Source organism: Mixophyes fleayi, chromosome 2 (genome assembly GCF_038048845.1).
Source record: "Mixophyes fleayi isolate aMixFle1 chromosome 2, aMixFle1.hap1, whole genome shotgun sequence".
NCBI classification, from domain to species: domain Eukaryota; kingdom Metazoa; phylum Chordata; class Amphibia; order Anura; family Limnodynastidae; genus Mixophyes; species Mixophyes fleayi.
This window is the reverse complement of record NC_134403.1, coordinates 370,892,227-370,914,135: the sequence shown is the minus strand read 5'-3', so window position 1 is coordinate 370,914,135 and position 21,909 is coordinate 370,892,227. Positions and strand designations below refer to the sequence as shown.

Sequence of the window (21,909 nt, the reverse complement as noted above, 5' to 3'; positions counted from 1 at the left end):
GGGCTGGCTCCCTGTCATAATGACACACAACCCCATACCTGCCAAATGAAAAAGGGACAGTCCCTATTTTAGGGCTTGATCCCCCTGTCCAGCCTGGGAGCATGTCCCCTGTCCCTCTGGTGGACACAGACATGTTGGGAAATATGCAGCCCCAGGATATTCACCATGGGGTACAATCCTCTAGGAATACACCACAGCCTCGTATTGAAAGCATCAGTGTGTGATGAGTGTTGGGGTAATAAATAGTTCAAGGTCAGAAAATATTTTTGAGGGGGCACTACTAATCCCAGCAAGCTCTGGTAGCCATAAACTGCTTGGGTAAGCTGGCGCTAGTACAACTATGTATATATCGAGGACTGTTGTATTATTAATTACCGGCAATTCGTGATACCACTGCAAATAATTTCTGTTTCCTGTAAATTGGACACTGGTCAAGGTCATGCGACAGAGCCAGGTCATGTGACAGAGCCAGGTCATGCGACAGAACCAGGTCATGTGACAGAGCCAGGTCATGCAACAGCCAGGTCATGTGACAGAGCCAAGTCATGCGACGGAGCCAGGTCATGCGACAGAGCCAGGTCATGCGACGGAGCCAGGTCATGCGACAGCCAGGTCATGCGACAGAGCCAGGTCATGCGACGGAGCCAGGTCATGTGACAGAGCCAGGTCATGCGACGGAGCCAGGTCATGCGACAGAGCCAGGTCATGCGACGGAGCCAGGTCATGTGACAGAGCCAGGTCATGCGACAGCCAGGTCATGTGACAGCCAGGTCATGTGACAGAGCCAGGTCATGTGACAGAGCCAGGTCCTGCGACAGAGCCAGGTCATGTGACAGAGCCAGCTTTGCGCCACACAGAATGCGTCGATGTCTGGTACTTCTCATGTGACAGAACTGCCAGCTGCGTGATGCAAACCCATTCGAGCAGCGGGGAATGTGCGAACGCTCTCTATACCTGGACAGGCTGGAGAAATAACCCAGGCAGTCAATCATCCCCCCCTCCCCCTATAAATATAATTCTACAGATGGATCGCACCCAGCCAGCTCTGCAACCGCTCTCAAAACAACTTTCTTTTTAATTGATTTGGACATTACAGCTAATTTTCCTGAGACATCTGCTGCAATACATCAGTGTATGTCATTAGTTGTGCGCGTCCCTTGACGACAGCCGCACAGCTTGGGGGTGCTGATGAGGGTACACTCCGAGCAGGAATACGAAGGGTTAAATGTACAGCAACAGCGACGTATGGGGGGATGTGTACAGAACCACTCTGAGCAGTATTCCTAGACAAGCACAGATTGAACTCCCCTTCACCTCATGCGTTTCCTACCTCGCTTCTGGGAGATATGGAAGAGAGGTAGGAAAAGAGGGGTGGGCAGGGCGACGTACGGATATCAAGGGGGACAAGAACATCATCAAACCCCACCCATATAAATAAACACTGAGTGGTAGGGGCATGATTATTATTATTATTACCATTTATTTATATAGCGCCACTAATTCCGCAGCGCTGTACAGAGAACTCACTCAGTCCCTGCCCCATTGGGGCTTACAGTCTAAATTCCCTAACACACACACACACACACCAGGGCCATCTTAACAACATTATGGGCCCCCGGGCGAAGCAGTGCACCGGGGCGTTATGGTTTATGGCGATATGACTGTTATATTGTAACCATCACAAGGAAATACATGTTCAGAGAGAAGCACTATTTTAGCGGTTAGGTTCACCCCTGACAATATGAGGCTTCACAAGAGTCGCTGCTCCCTGCTGCAATAGACGAGCTACGGCCTGACTCACATCGTGTAAACATTTTCCTGAGCAACATGCAGCAGTCACAGCTGGGCTCCTAGGGCCCCTTGGCCCTAAGTGGCTAATGCCCCTTTCCCTATTAGGAACCATATATGACAATGATTACCTCTAAGTGTCACCTATCTATAGCTGCTTCCGAGAGATACATTGTATCACACTTTAAGTGGCTCAAATAGGCATCTCCATAGAACCATTTAATAAGAGTCATAATGGAATCAATCGCTCTCTGGTGGAACCTCTTGGATAATATCTCTTGATGGGGGGATTACAGGGACATTAATCCCCCCTTCATCATCACCATTTATTGATATAGCACCACTAATTCCGCAGCACTTTACAGAGAACTCATTCACATCAGTCCCTGCCCCATTGGGGCTTACAGTCTAAATTCCCTAACACACACACACACAGACAGACAGACTGACAGACTGAGACTAAAGTCAATTTATTAGCAGCCAATTAACCTACCAGTATGTTTTTGGAGTGTGGGAGGAAACCGGAGCACCCGGAGAAAACCCACGCAAACACGGGGAGAACATACAAACTCCTCACAGGTAAGGCCATGGTCAGGAATCGAACTCATGACTCCTGTGCTGTAAGGCAGAAGTGCTAACCACTGAGCCACCATGCTGCCCAGTCCAGTTATATCATTCTGAGATTAAATGGTCACAGAATAATAAGATAATAATTAAATAAAGATTGCTAATAGCTTGCCACTCACTTGACCTTTCAGCTGTTCTCTTCCTCAGAACTCAGAAAGAAAAACAGGGAAAAGCAGAAGGGGGCAGCAAAAAAAACCCACAAGGTCTAAAGAAGGAATTGTAGTCCGCTATATATGATCCACATAACACAACGTTCTATAACGATGCGCTGATCATTTCGGCTGTGAATGAGTCTGAGCAGCGATTTTTGTCTCTGGACGGTTTGAAGTCGTCTCCCGGGTACTTGCCGTGGGCAGGGTGCGAGGGGGACGATTATTTATTTTTTCTGTTGATTGTGTTTTATTCTCTATAAACTAATTAACGCTTATGCAAAACAGTTTAATTAGCTTCAATATTGATGGAAGAGCTCATAGCCAGGCTTATTAAAAGGTTGATATTAAAACCGTCCGTCATTACTTGTCTGTTTGGTGATGACTAGAGATGAGCGAACTCCACTGTAAAAATGTGGCACGGATCGAGTTTTGCGGGGGGAACATACTGCTTGGATCAAGTTTTGATTGTGCCTGGCCATTCTACAGCGTTTCATCCTGTCCTGCATTTGTAACTTTGCATTTTAGTTGGATGGATGAATCAAGCTGGGATGATGGCGGTCATTTAATCCGGCTGGGGGGGGGGGGGGGATTACCACATGTGTGAGCTATGTGCGGGAACTCTGAAAGTTTGCAGAGTGAGGCAAATATTTTGTGGGATGGTTTTAAACTGTTTGGTCGTCTTTAGTTTTAATAAATGGTTTTATGGGCAGCAGGGTGGCTCAGTGGTTAGCACTTCTGCCTTACAGCACTGGGGTCATGAGTTCAATTCCCATCCATGGTCTTATCTGTGAAGAGTCTGTGTTTGGGTGGCTTTCCTCCGGGTGCTCCGGTTTCCCCCCACACTCCAAAAACATAGTGGTAAGTTAATTGGCTGCTAACAAAATTGACCTTAGTCTGTCTGTGTGTCTGTGTATGTTAGGGAATTTAGACTGTAAGCTCCAATGGGGCAGGGACTGATGTGAGTGAGTTCTCTGTACAGCGCTGCGGAATTAGTGGCGCTATATAAATAAATGGTGATGATGATAGCAGCCAATTAACCTACCATTATGTTTTTGGAGTGTGGGAGGAAACCGGAGCACCTGGAGGAAACCCACGCAAACACGGAGAGAACATACAAACTTCACACAGGTTAGGAATTGAACTTATGACTCCAGTGCTGTAAGGCAGAAGTGCTAACCACTAAGCCACTGTGCTGCACATAGATTATTTGGTTTTTATGAATGTAAACATGCTCTTAACATTATGAGTTTAGTGTCGATTTAAACCCGGATGTTTTACTTTAGAATAATCAACTTTAATAAGCAGCAGACCAGTGATCCTGTGTGGGCCTATATCTCTGCCATTACACAGAGACTTAGCCCTATGTGTTAATATTCCTAATAACACACAGCTCCTAATGCATTCTGCTGGTTATTCTAATTAATCTAAATATAATGGAAGGAGAGAATGTAAAACATTAATTTCAGATATGCTTTTATAGAATTAAACACATTTTTCATTTTTAAAAACGTAACAGCACCATAAATCATCTTGTTCTGCAGCGTTATCGCCATAAACACGAGACGCCTGGTAAATATTCAGGGCTGAGCTTAAAACGTTGCAAAGTGGTTTTGGTCTTAAAGACAAATGGATGGTAATTATTGTTACTGTAAAAATCTTTCTCGTTCTTATTATTCTTTATATAAGTCTAGTGCTCCAATCGTTCATCCCAATAGGAGAATTACTATAATTGCTGTCTTGCTTTTCCTTACAAGGACAAGTGTAGAAAATCTGCACTAAGGGTCAATCCCCACTAATTAGGGTGCGGTCAATCGCTGCATCTTGGTCCCGCCCACCGCGATGAAAATTTCGCTTTGTTGCGGGGCCAAAATGATGCTATTCACCGTGAATCGCGTTATTTTGACCAGGGAATTGTGAGATGCGGGAGACTTGCCTGCTCTCCCGGGAGTCGGGGAGACCGACCAGGATTTTGGGAGTCTCCCGGACATTCCGGGAGAATTGGCAAGTATGGTATTGTATAATGTGTGACTGCTGAAATATAGGGATATTATCAGGAAAAGTTATCTCTACAGACATATCTGCAAAGTTTGGAATTGAGCTTTGAACACAGATCCAGTATCTTTATTTAACAGCACATTAGCCAATATATGTGAAAGGGTTTAGATGCCTCCAGTTTGTGCTGGTAACAGGGGTCATTATCACATCGCAATATACATCACAGGGGTTACAGCTGGAGGTAAGTTTGGCTGGCTTAGGGAAGCGATGGTATAGTTCTACTGCTGCAACACCTATCCTGTTGGCATTAATAGAACAAATGCATTAAAAAATTGCTTTATACTTTGAATAAAGCATTTTTTCATTGAGTTAATGTGAAAGTAACGCTAATTTAATTATTAAAATCAATTAAAAAATATTTAGAAATGTAGTATATATATATATATATATATATATATATATATATATATATATATATATATATATATATACTCTGAATAGCAAGTTCAACATCTTTTAAGCATGCATTGGAATAGTCTTTTTCTTAGCTATCATCCTGCACATCATTATATCATTTTTAGAAGCTCTCTAGTGTGCCAGAAAACATGGCTGCCAGCTGCAGACGCGGTCAGTCTGCTACACAGACACAGGCTCACAGCTCTCTGCATGTCATGTGATGGCAGAGAGGGGGAGAAGAAGGAGAATATCACAATGCAGACAGAGCTTATAGGAGTGTTTCAAAGCCTCTGTTCGCTGCATCATGTGGCATGTGACTGTGGTTGCCATGGTAGTCCAAAATCATAAATGCTTAATAGCAGCCTGAAGAAAAAAAAAGGGGGTAAATGGTAAATAACAACATTCTTTTTACAGTCTGTCACAGTGATTTATGTTAAAACAATATAAATAAAAAAAAACACACACGGAATTACCGCTCCAGGATTTCTCAGCTGTGTCGTCTATATTGTTTTTATATACACAGGTGATAAGTTATTTTTTTATCACCTTGATAAGCTACAATGAAAGAAAAATAATCATCCTTGTACTTAGAGGTACAGAAAAGCAAAACTTTCAGCTAGTGGGAAATTTTTCAGCAGTTTCCGTCAGTGGGAAGAGTATGGCGCTATCAATGGACCAGCTCCATCATAAGAGACGGGCTACTGGGCCGCGGTGCCGCGTTTAACCTTCGTTAAGCTGTAATTGCTGCTTCCTAGGCATCGAGTGAGTCAATTACACCGGGGGCCTTCAGGGCAGAGGAAGAGCCAATATATTATCACAGTCAACAAGTCCATTGTGTCAAGGTGATCAAACTCAGAGGAACCTATTTCACATCTCATCGGTTATCTGAATAAGATGTAATAGGACGTGGTCTCTTATTCACGGGTGGCAGCCTATAGGATGCCGAGGCACCGGGTACGGAGACTGTCTGGCATTGGAGTCTCCACAACCTTCATTGCCAGCAGCGAGACTCATCCACAAGAGGCACCGTCCATTTACCGTGTCATTACGTACATTGGGTGCATTCATCTGGTCTGAGACCAGACAATTATTCTGTCATTTCATCTTCTCCTTCCCATATACTCCACAAATTAGATGTCCGGGAGTTAAACACTCAAATGGGTCACGGACGGAGTAACGGCTCATGAGCTGTGTTATTGGTAGAGCGCTAAGATGCTACTGGTCTCGTATATTAACATGACAGGAATCATGTATGTATCGGCCAGTTGTCAGCATCCCAGAGGCTCCTAGAATATCAGAATGAAGAGAACCATTTGCTTTAACCAATCAGGGGACTTTAAGAAGGAACTATGTCATATCTACCCAGTGTCAGGCGCCGCCCCGCTGTCTCCCAGGGTCAGCCGCCTGTGTCTCTGCCTAGCAACCAGACGCGGAAGTTCCGGCCGCTCGGCGCGGCCTTCTGCGCATGCGCGTCCCATTTCTAGGCAACGGGACGCTACTCTCAAGTCCCGGCGGTAGCCAGGATTAGCGCTGCCGTCCATCAAGTTTCCTATTGGCCCCTGATACTTTAAAAGGCACTTCCTGTAATCTCTCAGTGCCAGAGTATCAGGTCTTCCTGCCTCCAGCGTATTGTGTGAGTGCCAGTATCCTACTTTGTTCCTGACTATCCCTGTGCTGCCTGTGACCTTTTGACCCGGACCGTTTGACCACCCCTATTGGATTCTCCCTCTGTACTGCGCTACCTCAACGTTTTCGACCCGGCTTGTCTCATCATCCCTCTGGATATGCTTGTATACCTCTTATTACCAGAACGTTACAGACCCGGCCTGTCTGACACCTCCTTGTATCTCGCTGTTGACTCGTGGAAGGACCGCGACCTGCGTGTCCCTGCAGCGAAGTCCATACTTCCATGCGGGGGTTCCTGGGGAATACCAGGGGCACGTTAGACTCCGCACCTTCCTCCGAGTTGCGCCAACAATAGCAGGTACGCATATAGTTGTGACAGCCAGGTTACCAATTTAAAAATCAGGACATAACTGAACAGCCCCCTATCCTTAAACGTTAGCAATGCAGGAGGTGACTAAACGTTCCCTAATCTGCCAATAGAACAGCCCAACAATAAAAATATTTACAGAAAACACATAGGAAAATATGGAGAAACAAGTGGCAGATTCCCTCTCTTTTTCTCCAAATTTTCCGACCAGGATAATGTAGCACTGACAGATCCAGACATTCAGCCCAAGCGCCGAACGTCCAGATCTTTTACATTTACGCTCACGCACGTCTATGGTTATATTGGTAGCACAGAGGTTAGCATTGCTGTCTTACGGCCCTGGGGTCATAAGTTTATTTCCGACCAGATGCGCAGGAAAGGAAGACTAAAAACACTAAAATAGTTAGACACCAGTTAAACAAACCCTAAAAATATACCCAACCCCTTATATACACACACATAGACCACACCTATCATCATTTGGAATTACTTGGACAGACCACGTGACAGAAACTTCTATTAGTTGCCCCCAATATAACTTATTTTCTGATATGAAATCCTTTGCGCTTTACATGAACCTGACAAAGGATTACAGTAACGGCCGGATAAGTGGAGGTGTAATGGCTCATCTCTTACTAGCAGGGTTTATATATCACTTTATCACTTTCACTCCATCTATTCCTTAATCTGCACATTATAAAATCATCCAGCGCAATCTCTGACAAAGTGATAGAGGCTGATTACAAAAGTTAAAGTTTATGGGTTTCCTGATGGAAAGACATGTCCTTCTATATGGTATGAGGCGCAGCTTTCATTGTGTATCTGATAAACTATAAATTCTGTAATTGTTGTGTATTTCCCCCACTGTGCAGCCACTCAGTGTTTGTAGCCAGGACAGCAAAACTCAAAGTGCTACAGAGCCGCCAAGACAGGACGTCTTCCAGTTCTCAAACAGCAGCGCGGATGTGCAGTTATCTTACCAGATACATTCGTAGGAAATGATGATGTCATAGTTGTGCCCATGGGAGGGATTGTTGGTCGGTCAGTTTTTCCACAAGTCAAGAGTTAGACCAATCATTATTCTCTGCACAACTCACACACTTGTGTTGTAAAGGGGATGACGACGTCCGGTCGCATCGCAATACTTAGTGCAATTAGAGTCAACAGTTGGCGACCACTGGTGTCTCAGGTTGGATGGAAGTCTCACAGGATTGGCTCACATCGGACCCTGGGGTGTCCCCTTCGGCTGCTGAGCCCCACGACCAGTATTGATAAACACTGTGATGGGGCCGGAGGTATTGGAGAATCTTGTACCATGACAGAGATAGTCCAAGGAGCGGTTGTCTGTAAGGCCGGATAGGCGAACACCATATTAATCATGGGGTCTATTTATGACCCATGGCAATTTGCTCACGTTAATTAACATTTCTTATTGCAATTATAACAAATGAATCATTGAAGCCATTTATTAAAATTGGATCTTCGATAGGAGCCTAACCCGTCGAACGTCTAAAGTAAAGTTAGCAATCAATAGGCTCCTCTAGAAGCAGCCCGGTAAGTATCTAATAGGACTACACAATATCCATACACGCAGCAATAGTAAATACAAATATATACGTACTTAAGGCGCTTACATGTGTATGAGTCAAATACTGATCTTCTTCTGAGGAAGATTTTCACAACAGCCGATATTGTTCACAAACAAACAGAGTATAAAAGCATAGTGTAACAGGTTAAGGTATAAATATCCTTCACCACATAGAAACCCACAAAGTCACCAAGATGGAAAAGATATAAATGTTATTATAATTATTATAGATAAATCTTCACTTCTTAATGGTGTTAACAAAGTATCACCCTGGTCAATCACGTGAGGATGCGGCGGAAAACTCCCCTTGTATATCCCGCTTACTGGTAGGCTTCTTTCATTTCTCACCTATTATTATCACTGTAGTATTTCCACGGCCATATATCCTTCAACGCACCGCAACCCCTCATGGAAATGTAAAAAGATCGACACATGGGAATGTTTTTAAAACATTTTATAATAAAGGGTAATACACTAGATATTTTCCATGTGTTGTGTGTGATACTAGAGTGTGAACCATTCTTTTCACCATGAAGAAGTGAAGATCTATCTATAACAATTATAATAATATTTATATCATTTCCATCTTGGTGACTTACTGTGGGTTTGTATGTGGTGAAGGATATTTATACATTAATCTGCTACAATATGTTTTTATTCTCTGAGGATTTTTTTGTGAGCAATACCGGCTGTTGTGAAAATCTTCCTCAGAATTAGACCAGTTTTTGATTCATACACATGTAAGCGCCTTAAGTACTTATATATTTGTATTTACTAGTCTAAAGTAAAGTGAACGTGATCTTCGCTCATGCTCGGAGTACAATTTGAATAAACCGCTTATGGTGGACCACATACAATACCATCTTTTACCTTTACCAGAGTAAACTTACAAACTATAATAAAGACACAGAGACTTGAATTGGCGTTTGAAAGATCAGGAATTTATTAAATGCGACCCTGCTGGGGAAAATTGGTGGCCAATATAAACAGACCAATCAGCATCCAGGCCACACCTACCAGCTGTAAATTTTGTCCAAACTAATTTGGACCCAACTAGGCGTAAAAAGCCAAACTCCCCCATTTGGCATATTAGCTGAGGCCCGCCCGCCTAAGCGGAGCCCCCTTAACCCCTAAGGGCTATTCTGACTAATTGCCCAATCCCTTTAAGGGGAGAGTGCCTACTACGCCTTAAATGTAACAAAATGGCCGCTGATTGGGCTGCTTACCGCCACTTTCAAACACAAGTACCAATACCAATCCTATAAATATGGGATGGGTGGGTAACAACTTCCAGCAGCAAGAGGAAGTCATATCCTTTTCCTATATGTTATAAGCCTCCTCTGGGAACCTAACCCCTCCCCTTCCGGCTCTACTGATTGGTAGCTCAGATTTTACCACCACCCAGATAAGTTAACTCCTGGTATGCCTGTACTTTTCTACTGCCAGCCCCCTCAGCGTTTATATCACCTCGGTCTCATTCAATCCCTTTGTTATATATCTCCTGTGTTAAGCTGGGTACACACTACAGAAAGTTTCTCCCGATGCGATATCGTTACCGATTTTACCAACGGCCGATTCCTGTGTACACACTTTACATGTTCTACACAATTTACCTTCAGATCTGTGCTCTTCATCTGTCATAACCATCGTCCGAAAAAATTGTGACTCTGCACCCTCCATAGAGATCTATGGACACTGCCGGTCCTGAGCACGTACACACTGCAGGATTGGAACGACATTGTTCCATCATTGAACAAGATTTTTAGTTCAGTTTAAAAATCCAATGAAACAATACGATGAGCTTTGGAACGTTACGTACATCGCTGGAGCGTACACACTAATGTGATATGGGGCCGAACAGTCGTTTATTATGTGATTGGCCCAATAATTGGGTAAGAAACCTGTATTGTGTACCCAGCCTTAGACTAATGATAAATAGCAAGATGATGCGGAAGTTTCTGTTGTAGGTTTAATAAAGTATGAAGAGGCTTCTGGATGATTTGTAGGATATACAGAATCTTTTTGAACCCCAGTGATATTCTAGTATCATGTACCCTGTCCTAAACATACCAAACATATCTGTAGACTTTAATCCCAACTTCATTCAAATATAGAGGACTATGGGTTGACAGAATGTGCAAACTGGGGCCGTTATCATAATTTAGGCAGCCCATCAATATATTCAAGACCGAGCAAACTGTATAGTTCAGTGCGCAGATGCCCAATGAGGAAACCTGCGGTCTATCTGCGCGTCCCATGTACGTGATCGGGGCTGTTTTGAAGTTGCGTCTCGGCAAGCCCCGCATTCACATTTGTCCGCCCTCATTGTTAAACTTTTGTTTCACCCCATGTACGAAACAATAGAAGGCATTTGCGCTGAAATTATTTCAAGTAACAAATATTTTAGAGGGGGGTGCATAGGCAAACCGAGGGGGGGGGGGGGGGGTTCCTAGTGCCTGGAAACCCCCCTCCAAGCCTGGGGCACTGGATAATTGAGGTGGCTGGACTCTGCCCCTGCTTTACTCGGCTCTGCTTGAAAATGGAGAGCCGCGTGCACCTAACAGTAGTGCACGCAGCATTGCCCATGTATATTATGGGGATAGGAAGAGTTGGAGAGCAGCCAAGCACTGTCTAATATTATAGCCACTACCGCATGCATGCTGGTCACGCCCACTGTTGGCGTGGTGTGGAAACCCCCTTTCTACAAATCCTGCATTTGCCCTTGGGGTGTGGGTGGGTACGAAGTACAGCAGTGTGTTTGTTTGGGCCAATAGCTTCCTACTGGTCTTATCAACATGGGTGCTGTGCGCTACAACGGCTTTTATATGCAGCCTGGCGGGCGGTGGCGCGGTCACACAAGCAGCAGGACCAGAGTCCGAGATTACTCAATGGAATATCCCCATAATAAAATATAAAACCTTCTCCTATTCTTTCACCCTGTACAACATTATCTGTATATATTGATGGCGTCATACATACTAATAGCATCTCCGCACAGATACCAGGACATTATCACCAGCAGTACAGTTTCCTATTCAGGGATTTGTTACTTAGCTCATGGCAATTACAATATTTTATCTTCTGTGGCCAGCGGGGGATTAGGAAGGAAAATAATCATTTTATTAAAAGTAGACTCATCTTGTAATTCACCGGTCAGACTGGGAGAAGCTTCCATGTAGGATAATGTTACCTGACCTTTCATCAATGCGGTATTCCTGCTACACAACCGGCATCGTGTTAACCTTCCCACTGATGTGTGTCTGACTCACAAACGTTCCGTGGGCGGCAGAGAACGGCGCACAAAGGCCTCCGACACACAGGTCTGATTTAAAATCATTTAAAGTATGAGTACGCTTTCAAAGCATATGTTGACGCTGTTCTCTGTTTAATAACTAGACCCTACATGTTCTTATATGTCAAACATCAAGATGACACCGGGTGAGTCAACATGAACAGACACGTTCTAACACATACAGGTACATATGTAAACCAGGGGCAAACACAGGATTTGTAGAGGGGAGTTTCCACACCACACCACGCAGTGGGCGTGGCCAGCATGCCAGGGGGCATGGCTATAATTTTAGACAGTGCTTGGCTGCTCTCCAATTCTTCCTATCCCTATAATATACACGGGCAGTGCTGCGTGCACTACTGTTAGGTGCATGCAGCTCTCCCTTTTCAAGCAGAGCTGTGTGAAGCGGGAGCAGGGTCCAGCCACCTCAATCATACAGTGCCCCAGGCTTGGAGGGGGTTTCCAGGCCCTAGGAAACCCCCCCCCCTCGGTTTGCCTATGTAAACGTTAGTTTACCAGAAGACAGGGACAGAATGTAGCATCGAGTAGCAAAATTTAGGGGAGGGCCGGGCGATGCTGCTCCACTCTCCTGGGGCCCCTGTCCTCCAAAGAGCAGAGCAGGGACCTCTTCTGAGCTTGTGAACGTCCGGAAATTTGCAATGAAGCCACGACTGGACCCACTCATGCTCAGTAGCGGCTCTGCTCTTCTCTTTGAAGAGAATGTGGGGAGCTTGTGAGGTTGAGCCCCCCTCACCTCCGTCCCCCTGAAGTCGCTGCACACCATGTGGAGATGGTAGTTCCACTACTGCCATAAACTAATTAGAATTATAGGCAGAGGTGAAACTTTAACCATAGTCACCCATGGTATTGGGCCTGGCACCAATAGGGAGGACAGTGCCCACAGGGAAATGTGTATAAAGCAGGATTGCCCCTAATACCACTTGAGCTATCCCCTCCAAGAGCGCCAATTTTCCAGGAACAGCGACAATTTTATCTGACAGAAAGGGGCATGATCTTTCCCAAATGAGTGTTAGGGTGGAGAGTGGAATTCTTTGGGAAGATTGGGGGTGTGGCATATTTTGTCCTGAATTATCTATTGGGAATACTGGCAGATGTGCCCAAGCACTGCCAACCACAGAGTCCCACCTCCCACTGCCAACCACAGTGCCCCACCTCCCACTGCCAACCACAGTGCCCCACCTCCCACTGCCAATCACAGTGCCCCAACTTCCCAAGACATGCACCTCCTTCTGAGAATCGGCATGGCTTCTCTCCACATGAAAGAGGAAGCTAATGGTGGTGACGTATCCCTGTGTGATTCCTCCTTCAGTGACAGCACTGAGTTGCAGGCACGCTGAGTGACGGCCCTAAAGTAAAGTTGCCTGAACTGTTTCGAGCAGAGAGAACGTTTCACAGTTTAAATCCACAAAAAAGGTTACTACCCATTGTGCTCCTCTAGTCAGACGGTCAATCAGTAGGTTCAACGTGTTATACATACATGTTAGTACGGGCTTTTGTAATTCAAAGGTAAATACATATCATCATCATCATCATCATCAGTTATTTATATAGCGCCAACATATTCCGTAGCGCTTTACAATTGGGGACAAATGTAATAAACTAATAAACAAACTGGGTAAAACAGACAAAGAGGTGAGAAGGCCCTGCTCGCAAGCTTACAATCTATGGGACAATGGGAGATTGACACATGAGGTTAAGTATACATTTTGCATCTTGGCCCAGCCAGACTGCAAAGGTAGGGTGACTCATAAGCTAAATGATCCTGTCACACAATAATGTTGGTCCGGGGGTAGTTGTCTTGTGTGAAATTGTGTAACAGGCTAAAGGTAGTGAGGTTAAGATGGTGGTTGAGGAATATTATACGCTTGTCTGAATAGGTAGGTTTTCAGAGAACGCTTGAAAGTTTGTAGAACAGAGGAGAGTCTTATTGTGCGAGGGAGAGAGTTCCATAGAGTGGGTGCAGCCCGAAAAAAGTCCTGTAACCGGGAATGGGAGGATGTAATGAGGGTGGATGAGAGACGCAGATCTTTTGCAGAACGGAGTTGCCGAGTTGGGAGATATTTTGAGACAAGAGAGGAGATGTATGTTGGTGCAGCTTTGTTGATGGCCTTGTAGGTTAGTAAAAGTATTTTATATTGGATTCGGTAGAAGACAGGCAGCCAGTGTAGAGACATACAGAGTGATTCAACAGAGGAATAGCTATTTGCAAGGAAAATCAGTCTTGCCGAAGCATGCAAAATAGATTTTAGGGGTTTGAGTCTGTTTTTGGGAAGACCAGTAAGGAGGGAATTGCAATAGTCAATGCGGGAGATGATTAGTGCATGAATTAAGGTTTTAGCAGTGTCTTGTGTGAGATATGTGCGGATTCTGGAAATGTTCTTTAGATGTATGTAACATGATTTAGATATAGAGTCAATGTGGGGAACAAAGGATAGGCGTGAATCAAGGATTACACCTAGGCAGCGAGCTTGTGGGGTGGGATTTATGGTCATGTTATCAACAGAGATAGAAATGTCAGGTATGCTCTTGTTGGCGGGTGGGAATATTATTAACTCTGTTTTAGAAAGATTAAGTTTGAGTTGACGAGAGGACATCCAAGATGAAATGGCAGAAAGACAGTCAGTTACACGGGACAACACAGATGTCGAGATATCAGGAGAGGATAGATAGATTTGGGTATCATCCGCATAGAGATGATACTGAAAGCCAAAGGAACTTATTAGATTTCCAAGAGAAGCGGTATAGATAGAGAACAGCAGAGGACCTAGCACCGAGCCTTGTGGTACTCCAACTGATAGGGGAAGCGGAGCAGAGGTGGCTCCAGAGAAATTAACAGTGAAAGAGCGATTAGAGAGGTAAGATGAGAACCAGGATAGAACTGTGTCTTGAAGACCTAGGGATTGCAGCGTTTGTATGAGAAGAGAGTGGTCAACTGTGTCAAATGCAGCCGAGAGATCAAGGAGAATTAGGAGAGAGTAATGGCGTTCAGTCTTAGCAGTGATCAGATCATTAACAACCTTGGTCAGCGCAGTCTCTGTGGAGTGTTGAGAACGAAAGCCTGACTGAAGAGGATCCAACAGGTTGTTTGCGGAAAGAAAGCGTGTGAGGCGAGTGTAGGCAAGTCTCTCTAGAAGCTTGGAGGGGCAAGGGAGCTGAGAGATGGGACGGTAATTTGAGAGAGAGTTTGGGTCGGAGTTTTGTTTTTTTAGAATAGGAGTAATCACTGCATGCTTGTATAGTATTTCACAATATACACCCAGGCAAAAATTGGGACAAAATAACACCCACTTTTCTGTAAGCCTCAACCTTTTTTGAGTCTGCGAATGGGGACAGTTGGGTGATAAGCAAATAGCAATAAAAACACTTCACTATTGGGAAGGAGAGAAAAAAATCATTTAAAAAGTGTACAAATGTTTGAAATGAAGTGAGAACCCATGAAACATTACATTTACTTTGGGGCACTTGATTATAGGAGCCCTCTACTAAGGATGTATATTGGCATTTCTACAATCATTAGAAGTCTTAGCTGCCAAAATCAACAAATGAAAAATCAGGACAATATAGGCTACATCCCAAATCCAACCAAGCCCCACACAGTAAAGACCACTCCGAACAGACCAAGCCTATATGGACAAAACCACATCCATTGTATGATGCAGTACATTCGACTGTTGAAAATCAGGACAGCCCCAAGAAGATCGGGACTTGGAATCTTAAGGATTGTGGAAGTGATATTTTTATAACTTTTGCCAGATTTTCATTATATAACACTAATAATAGTAGACGTAAAACACAGAACTCACCACTATGATAGCAAAGAATAAGCCCCGCTCCCGAAATCAGAATATTTGCTTTGGGTAACGTAATAACATCTTTACTGTGAAATTAGCTCAGTTTTCCCATTGATGAGAGTTACGCTGCCTCAATAACCTTCGTTTTACAAGCAGACAACATTGACAGCTAGGTCACGTAAAAAGAGGCGTCTAACAGGTCTCTAAAATTAAAATAATGTATCAAGAAGGCCGCAGGGCAATTATACAATGAGCGAAAAGGTCACTGAATCATAACAATGTAACTGATAAATACATAATCACAATGTATACTCGACCTTTAACCCCAACATGTCAGGACTTGGGAGATTGAAAATAAGTTCAGCCACATCCCCGAGTCTGGCTGGCACGAAACGGCTTCCTTCCACCCCGGGACTAACTAACAAGGTTTCAGTCTCATGATTTGCGATATAGCTAAATCCCCTTATGGAATTACACCTGTAATTTGGACTCGCCTATCCGCCATTCAATATATCTGTGGCGGCTGCTGGAATCTCAGATTTAATTAACAAACAGGCTCTTTCTGCCGAGGCGACTTGATCATATCCACAGAACGGAGCCTTGGGAACTCTCTCGATATGGCTTCAAATTCCGCTCAGATTCTTAATTCTTGTTATGGGCAACACAGAAAATCAATTTAAATGGTATTTAAGAAGAGAATGAGAGTGCGGATCTGCAGATCTCCCCAGCAGGCGGAGGTCTCCCGGGAGCTGGTCCTACGCCAGGAAAAGTTTCTACAAAGTTCTTTAACTTTTCAAACGGTGGGGGAAAAAAACAACCCAAAACACTTTCAGTCGTGCAGGAGTCAAAATTTGAATGATTTTTATTTATAAGTCAACCATCTTGATTGTGTTGTAATGTTTTATACTCATCCAACAGTAATGTACCAATAGTGCTCATTATCATAAACAAAGAGCCGAGTGGGAGTTCAATTTTATTCCCAGTACATAGACAAACCGAGGGGGGAGGGGGTTCTTAGTGCCTGGAAACCCCCCTCCAGGCCTGGGGCACTGTAAAAATTTAGGTGGCTGGACCCTGCCCCGGCTTCACACGGCTCTGCTTGAAAAGGGAGAGCTGCACCGAACAGTAGTGCACGCAGCATTGCCTATGTATATTATGGGGATAGGAAGAGTTGGAGAGCAGCCAAGCACTGTCTAATATTATAGCCACACCCCCATGCATGCTGGCCACGCCCACTGCGTGGTGTGGAAACCCCCCTCTACAAATCCTGCGTTTGCCCCTGCAGTGCCAAAGTCTGACCCCGCCAGGATGCCCTCTCATGCACAGTGCCACACACATGCTCCCATTTACTTAGCCAGTATTGTAGTTGTCCTTAGCATTATTGAAAACAATTTGCATAAACTACAATTGTGCTTGCATTGACCACCAACAAGAGTTACCCCTATCTTTTTGCATTCTTGGATCTTGAGCGGGAGCTCGACCAATCAGCAGCCAGTTTACATTCAGAATTGGTGAGATTGACGAATTGGTCAGATCTCTCCCGCTTTTCAGAAACCGAGTATATACGTAATAACAAACTAGAATACTGAACGGAGAATGGTTATTTTGCAGACACGTTTGCAGTTTTGCAACAGAGGATTCTTCCTAGGAAATGATCCAATTTTGCATTTTGCCACCTCTTTTAGGAAGCAACTGAAAGAGAAATACAACAAGATAAGAAAGTGAGTAGTTGACTTTGGAACAGTTTAATCTTATATAACATTTCTGTGTGTGGCCTGTGTCAAAATGATTACATTTAGATTTCAAGGTTCCCTGTTAAATTTAGAGCAGTATCCTGGATACCAGTTGTGTATTATCTGCAGTTTCAAGTCAGGGGTCTATTTATGAAAGGGTGAAGAGAGGTAAAATTTCTTCTTTTGTCAGTGATAAAACTCGTTATCACATTCATCTATATTTCTCGGGATGTGTTAAAGGAATAAAAAACGGTTTGTACGTTAATATATTTTTTTTTAAATGCAGCAGTTTTTAAATAATATTAATTATTCAAATCCAATAAAAAATATTTTTTTAAAAAAAATTATATTTAATATGAGCTATATATTAATATGTTGAGTGTGTGTGTGTGTGTGTGTGTGTGTGTGTGTGTGTGTGTTTGTATGTGTGTATGTGTGTTTTGTATTTTTTAATACTTTCATTTTATTGGAATTTTTCAACAAATGGAACTGAGAGCCCCATTCTGGGCTCTCTGTGTCGTTGCACATACATCATCCGACTGATCGGCTCACACATACACATGTAAAGTGGCCCAGCGGAGCGCTAAGCTCATACCGCTCCAGGCCAGGATCTTTGTGTTACCCTAACCCCTATAATGTACAGGGCGAGGTGAAACAAACCCTTATCGTTAGATAAAATGCCCATTTCTGTAGAGATTAGGGCTTTTCATTGGGGTAACTGGAAACCCTTTTTTTCGTTATTAACAATAGAGATGCTCACTGACCCCTGTGTTCTGGTTTTGGTTTTGGATCTGGATTAACTTCGTGTTCTGGTTTTAGTTTTGGCAAAACCGCCCTTGCGTGTTTTGTTTTTGGGTCCCGTTTTTTTTTTTTTCTAAAATCCCTTTTTTTTTTTTTTTGCTAAAATCACATATTTTTGCTTTTTTTCCCCCCCCTACATTATTATTAACCTCTATAACACTAATTTCAAGTCATTTGCAGTCAATCTTGACCACCTCACAGGTCACAATATTATTTTCATACACTTTCAAACAAAGACTGCAGATTTAGAAGACCAAGTCTGCCAGACCTATTATTTCTATTTCACCAATGACAATTAGCAATAGAGCAATGGAGCTCTGCTGAATGTCACTGGAGACTTTGAAGAACACTCCTACCCCTCCTCTTTCTATTCTACCTATGATGCTGCCCAACTGCTCTAGAGACTGCCAAGCACTGTGCTACCACTTCTGTGTCCCTCTGTGAAATGGTGCTGGATCGCCGTGGAGGGTGGGACCTATAGAAGGCAAAGCTCGCGAGATCCGAGATCTGACGACGTAACAACGTTTTGCCTCATTTTCAATTCTGAGGGCGCGCGAAAGTACGGAGCTTGGATCTGCTGAGTTCGGGTGTGTTCGGTTCTCAGGGAACCGAGCCTGAGCATCTCTAGTTAACAACAATAGCAACAGCGCCACCTGCAAGTTATTAAACAAACTAACCAAAAGAGAAGAAGTATTTTTTTAAATGAAATGTAATAAGAAACAATGTTCAACTTTGTCTCCTATACCAAATATTCATTTACACCGTCACCAACCTATGCGAGTGTACAATGCCGGTATTGCTGGCGCCGTCGTGCTGTGCTGTATGGCCTCTTGTTTTCTGACTCCTACTTACTGCACCATCTATAAAATCGTGGTTAATGATCAAGGTTTCAAATCGTGAAATCTCATTAGCTCTTAAAACTTTAAACTTCACCAGTGTTTATAATGCCGAAACTATAGAAAGATGCAGCAATTGCCGAGTGGTTGTGTAACTGATGTGACACCTTGTAACAATAAGGTCTACTGTCCTCACACGGCAGGCAACAGGCCCAGACTCCTAGTAACATTAAGCCATACTCTCGATAAGAGATGACGGTTCAAACTGGAGCTAATTGTAGCCACAAACTGACTTTGAATGGACATACCCAGCAAACGTTTCCCCAAATTGCCTATTTCTGATTTGCAAACCAGTGTTGTATTTAAAGACCCCCAGCTTGCTGGATCACTGATGTAAAGATTTCTATCTCGGTTGAAAGAGAGAGAGCTAAGGTCAATTTGTTAGTAGCCAATTAACCTACCAGTATGCTTTGGAGTGTGGGAGGAAACCGGAGCACCACGCAAACACGGGGTGAACATACAAACTTCACACAGATAAGGCCATGGTCGGGAATTGAACTCATGACCCCAGTGCTGTGAGGCAGAAGTGCTAAACACTAGGCCACCGTACTGCCCCAACAGATTGTGACTCAGTACACTGTACAGATATCTGCCTACACTGCTGGTCGTGAGTGCGTACACACTGCCACATTTGTCCGACATCGCTCCATCGTTGATCCGGATTTTTAGGAGGATTATAAAACCAAATCAACAGATGTGATGTGTTTTGGTGCAATAAAACATGATAGTGGGAGCGTACACACTAATGCAATATCTGATCAAACGGTCGTTTATCGTGTGATAATTGCATAGATGTGTACCCATCTTAAATCTCCATATCTGTGTGTTTGCAACTCTCAGTATCTGTCTGTATGTTCTGCATGTAATTCTCAGGCCGTTACATAGAGCACCTGAGCCACCGCAATGCTCCATTTTTGGAGCATTGGTAAGAATCGTTGACCTCCGCTGCCTCTGATGTGGTGGAGGATTTTGTGGCACAGAAGAGGGGAGGGACCCTCAAGAATATTGTTCAGTCTGGATAATTATAAGAACAATCTCTCAGGCTGGGAGACTGGATCACCCTGTGCGGAACTGATAATTTCTAACCTTTTACCATCAGGTTACAGTCTCAGTATATTCAGGCTCCTTTTTATGCCATAAAATGTCCGTTATAGTCCAAAATCAATGACAAATAATCTGCACCAGACTGTCATTATGTATCGAGTTATTGTGACTGACACAGTTGAATGACAGCGCAGTTTCTCAGAGTTCATGGTCTCTGAGATCAGACACTGAGAATTGTCGTCTTATTCTCTCAGCCTTTCAGAGGGGCCGCACAGCCGATATCCCTCCAACTGCATACAAATAACCCATTTATCTACAGGATTTCCTGATTTATGTCATTTTGCCTGGTACCTAATGATGCCCACAGGCTAGGGACATTCTGCCAAGAACAGGACACCGTGGGGGACCTGGAACAGAGACAAAGGGATCTGCCTGGTTACTGCTTCATGCCAAAGGCTGAGAATATTCCCATATGCCGGGAGTAGCCCACACCGGCATCTGCCAGCTCGATCTCTCAGGGAAACAAATCGTTAACGTTAAACCGTTTTCTATTCCCCTTTCAAGTGGCCGTTCCAATGTGGAATGCAAGAAGACAATGGTCGTGTTACATGTGGAGATATAATATTTGTAACATTGCAGATGTAACAAGTGCTGTATGACAGTCATCTGTGGTGTTCAACTGTATTTTAAAGTAATATGTGAGGGAGTATTTCCTTGCCGACCTACAGAGTGTGAGTTCCTGGGGCCCAACAGAAACAGAGAGACACAGCTCAGAAGTGGTATAAGAGTAGCAAACGTGTATATAGGTTTCATGTGTGTATATGGGTTACAGATATGTTCTCATTATTATAGCATCTTTAATCCACAGTTATATGCAGGGAGCAGGGCCCTTATCCTGCACGGCTGGTGCTGGGGATCTCCTTATGCACCTGATCTCAGCCATGTCACTGAGGGTCATATATACAGTAACCCATGAGGTGTCGGCAGCTGCCTTCTCCTGCAGGATAATTAGGGGTCATAATTCTTTCTTCTGTTTAAGCCTTGTAGGAAAATTTAATTTGTATGGATCAGAAAATCAAATAAACAACATAACAATCACACAGGAGTGATATACAGAGTACATGCACTGTAGAGTACAGTGATTGCTGAACAGATGGGAACTCTACCTATCGCAACAGTGACCAGCTGAGTAATTGCTACCATCAATTGTGTTGTATATATGTATGTGTATGTATGTGTGTGTATGTATGTATGTATGTATTAATGTCTATGAATGTATGTATGTAAGTTTATGTATATATGTATGTCTATGTATGTATGTATGTATGTATGTATATGTATGTCTATGTATGTATGTAAGTATGTATGTGTATGTATGTGTGTGTATGTATGTATGTATGTATTAATGTCTATGAATGTATGTATGTAAGTTTATGTATATATGTATGTATGTCTATGTATGTATGTATGTATGTATGTATATGTATGTCTATGTATGTATGTAAGTATGTATGTTTATGTATGTATGTATGTCTATGTATGTATGTATGTCTATGTATGTTTGAGTATGTATGTGTGTCTATGTATGTATGTCTCTGTATGTATGTATTTATGTATGTCTATGTATGTATGACTATGTATGTCTATGTATGTATGTAAGTTTGTATGTCTATGTATGTATGAATATGTATGTGTATGTATTTCTATGTATGTCTGTGTATGTATGTATATG

At 43.4% G+C, this 21,909-nt stretch overlaps 1 protein-coding gene and 1 long non-coding RNA gene across 3 annotated transcripts in view; one reads left to right on the top strand and one right to left on the bottom strand.

Moving 5' to 3' along the window:
* LSAMP (limbic system associated membrane protein) overlaps positions 1-21,909 on the bottom strand; it is a 524,444-nt gene that overhangs the window by 265,589 nt on the left and 236,946 nt on the right. The gene's annotated exons all lie outside the window — the stretch shown is intronic.
* On the top strand, positions 225-882 carry LOC142139621 (uncharacterized). The gene is made up of 3 exons (XR_012688242.1): positions 225-436; positions 703-738; positions 807-882. It is a non-coding gene; the product is annotated as an uncharacterized LOC142139621 (long non-coding RNA).